Source organism: Curcuma longa, chromosome 17 (assembly GCF_044706935.1).
Source record: "Curcuma longa cultivar G26 ecotype Majalengka, Jawa Barat chromosome 17, ITB_CL_G26_1.1, whole genome shotgun sequence".
Taxonomy (NCBI): Eukaryota; Viridiplantae; Streptophyta; class Magnoliopsida; order Zingiberales; family Zingiberaceae; genus Curcuma; species Curcuma longa.
Window position 1 is genome coordinate 10725055 of NC_133877.1, and position 4169 is coordinate 10729223.

The 4169-nt window shown below is 35.3% G+C and overlaps 1 non-coding gene across 1 annotated transcript; it reads right to left on the reverse strand.

Moving 5' to 3' along the window:
• Positions 1–3464: 3464 nt before the first annotated feature.
• On the reverse strand, positions 3465–3558 carry LOC141812023 (small nucleolar RNA R11/Z151). The gene has a single exon (XR_012600220.1). It is a non-coding gene; the product is annotated as a small nucleolar RNA R11/Z151 (small nucleolar RNA).
• Positions 3559–4169: the final 611 nt, after the last annotated feature.

Sequence of the window (4169 nt, forward strand, 5' to 3'; positions counted from 1 at the left end):
ATGACTATAAGTATGACATATATCAACTGAAGAAGTCTTTAATTTAAAAGGTATAATTTTACAAAGAGATGAAGAAATGAGAGAAATGCGCAAACAATAGGATTTTATTATGCGTCATCTTTAGTTAGGCTCCGCTCCAAGTCAGCTTCCTCCTGTTTCCGGTAATGACGGTGATGACAACTATTCTTCATAGCCTAGTTGTGTATTATTATGATTTTTCTCACAATTAGTATTGCTTTAATTTTTTTCTATTTGTAATTCTTTTATTTATATCCAAATTAATATTGTTATTTTATTTCGAACAGGGTTGGTGAAACCAAGGATGGCTGTGAGGTAAGTTTTTACATATTATAATTATTTTGTATAAAATAATATTTTTTTTATTTACTGATATAGGAAAAGAAAACAAAGCATGGATGGAGAAAACAGTGAAGCAGAAAGTGTTGTCTGAGGCCGATGTCGTAGACGATGATACTTTTTGCTTCTTGTGCTTTGAGATTTTGTTAGTTGTTTGGATATTTTATTGGATGTTTTGAGATTGTGTTACATTGGATGTTTTGAGCCTTTACTTCTCATGTATTGGATGTTTTGATGTTTAGAGACATTTGATGTTTTGAGACTTTGTTAGAGGTTTTGATGTTTTGATGTATTGAATATGTTTCATTGAAATATATTTGTTTGTTTGAGTGTGTTTGATTATTAACACTACAAGAATTCAGGTATTTAGCGACGAAATATTTTCGTCGCTAACCTAATAATTTCGTCGCTAACATATCTTAGCGACGATAATATATCGTCGCTATTTTTGTCGCTATAAGCTTGTCGCAAATTAACGTTAGCGACGAAATTTTGAAAATTCGTCGCTAACATTAGCGACGAAATAATAATCGTCGCTAATCCCCGAAAATTTGTCGCTAATGTTAGCAACGAATTTTAAAAATTCGTTGCTAACGTTAGCGACGAATTTTTAAAATTCGTCGCTAACGTTAGCAACGAATTGTCAAAATTTCGTCGCTAACACTTCGAAATAGGCAAGGTTAGCGACGAAATGTGGTAATTTCGTCGCTAACCTGAATCGTATGTTAGCGACGAAATTACAAGATTTCGTCGCTAATAGTAAACTTTCGGCTCTTTTTCGCTTATATCCTATAATACATATACATCACATCATAACAAACCCTAATACATACACATCACAAAATAACATTCAATAACATATATTTACATACAACTAACACAAAGTTTAATACAAAGTTTATCACATAAGCTGATCATATTACAAAGTTTAACACACTGTTTAATACAAAGTTTATCACATCACAAAGTTTAACACAATCTTTAACACAAAGTTTATCACATCACAACAAAAACAAAGTTTCACAATACAAACACTACTCCATGAACTATGGTAAACAAGCTCCTCGATGAATGGAAGTTTGAAGCCTGCAATAGAATAATAAAATGTTAATTTGATTAACAAACTGGTAGGAATATCAAGATGCTGAAATAGTAAAAAGTATGGTAAGACAACCAAGGAACTAAAGTTGACAATTAACCAAACCTAACATGATGAAATGCAGAATCTAGATAAGACTACAGTTAAGCTATAGAAATGCTGGAATTGAATGTCAACCTAACATGATGAAATGCAGAATCTAGAGACCATGTAATGACTGAAATGATTTTCAAGTTGACACCTACCACTGATCCTGCATAAAGAGGTGCAAATAAAGCATTGAAGAGACCATGCACATGTAAACTAAAGGTTAAGGAAGAAACAGAATGGTGAGCATAAGACAATGAATAAACATGGCATACTCATCCAGTAATTTAATGCACCAGGGATATTAAGGAAATCATGAAGAAAGCATGTGTTTGATGCTTCTGTGTACGAGACTAAGCTGGAATTTGATGAACAAAATTTTCAAACCAAGTTTCATATTATATCAACAGAAAGTAGACAAAAATTTGGATATGGTGTAATGGCAGACAATGCAGAAAGTGATCATGACATGTATACTCCCAAGCTTCACTCAGAATTTGGACCTGAAAAAAGCCAAAAGGCAACAGTTAGTTTTGTCATGTAATAGAAATGGAAGGATAGATCATAACTGCCTATACAGCGGTCACATCATTATACTAATTCAGTAAATCATACGAAAAAAATACTTCTAGAAAGAGCTGTCAACAACAGAAAAAAATAATAGCCACTAAAAGTATTGGTACTATGTTTGAAATGGAAAAATAATAATAAACACAAGTTCATTTGTGCTGCAAAGCGCATACCCTAATCTATTCTTGCACAGAGTTTACGCATCTGGATACTGATATTAAACAGAGCGTCAGTACTCATGCACCAAATCATCTATCAAGTTTACAGTTTAGTTTTCATATTGGCTACCTGTCGCCTATACCAAAACTATGTAAATTTAGAATAACAGCCAACAAACTTAAAGCAGCAGATGCAACAGCAATGATATATAGCAGTGTTGGGTGATAAAGGACAGCACAAACATCAATCTATTTGAGCTGCAATGCTCATCCCATAATTATTCTTGCACAAAAAAAGCAAGCAGCCAAACAATTCATTTTGCAAGGAGCCTCAGTACTTGTGCCTCAGTCAAAGTTTAACTTTCGATCAACTAATTGTACTTTACCCATGAATATTAGCACATACAAGAAAATTTATGTTTTGGTTTCCTGGAATCATAACATTAAAAATTCTCTGATCTAAATGCACAACACTTTTCTAGTTGTAAAATTCTAATATAGGATATGGCATCTCCCTCAATTAAAAACCACCCGAAATGACTATTTCAATATATGCCACTGTTATCATAGGATCACAATGTGGCCTAAAAAATATACATAGGTTCAATGAAAAAATAAAGTAAGGCCTAAGTAATAAATTCATCAAAACAAATAGTCTTTCGATATTAATCAAACTGAAATGAGACATACTTTCTATACAATTAAATTACCATCTGTGATAATTCAAGCTTATACCACATTTAACACTAGATAATATTGAAGCTTCCAGCAAGTTATATCATATTACTTGAGAAAAGTAACCAAGGATGAAGTGAAAATAAATGTCTCAATAAATGAATGAAGGTTTCTACCAAGGAAAACATGTTAGAGTGAAAGATAAGAATGTCAACAAGATAACATCAATCCATATGTTGAAGAATTAGTCGCATTGTTAACATAATTACATACATGTTGAATGAAACCAAAAACAACAATGCATTGGTTAATTAAATAAAATTGAAGGTCGTACTTGATCATTAGTGTAATAAAAATAAATATATTTTTTTTAAAAAAAATCATTCATCACTTCGTAGAGGATAAAAGTTGTGAGCTCAGTGGAAGGAGAAGTCGTATTAATGGTGAGAAAGGCTCACGGAGATAACAAACTTAACCCCAACAAGGTAGAAAGCAATCATTTTTCTGTGAAATAGAGTAGGCTTCAGTGTGTGTAACAACAGTGGTCAGATCATAGACCAGAAAGCCTCACTGAAATCCGCTAAGATCTTAAAGATCACTCATCATCAGCCAGCAAATCTCAGGCAGAAGTCGAAATCCCTAACACGATGAGAAAACACTCAAACAAAAAATACCTACCGACACGAAGAAGAAACCTTGAAAAGTTCACCGGAGCGGTGAGCAAGCCTGACCTGAGGGCCGTCAATCAACGAAGGCGGCGGAGGCGGATCCTGGATGTGCTCCATATATAAAAAGCCCAGGAATTTATAGCAACGGGATTACATTTTAGGGTTCCAAACACTTGCGGCGTGTGAAGCCGTGAAGAAAGGGAATCGAGAAAGGCAGGAAGAGGCGGGCGGGGCGCTGGAGAAAAGGGGGCTCGAGAAAGGCGGAGAACGAAAAGCCAGGGTGGGAGCAGGGTTTAATCGAAGGTTAGCGCAGCGGAGGTTGTGGAGGAACAGGCGACCGCAGGAGAAAGGCAGGAAGAGGCGGGCGGGGCGCGGGAGAAAAGGGGGCTCGAGAAAGGCGGAGAACGAAAAGCCAGGACGGGAGCAGGGTTTAATCGAAGGTTAGCGACGATTTCTTCATTTTGTCGCTAAAAATTAGCAACGAGACTAACATTTCATCGCAAAAACGTAGACTTAGCGACGAATTTATCCCTTTCGTCGCAAAAACATAGAGAC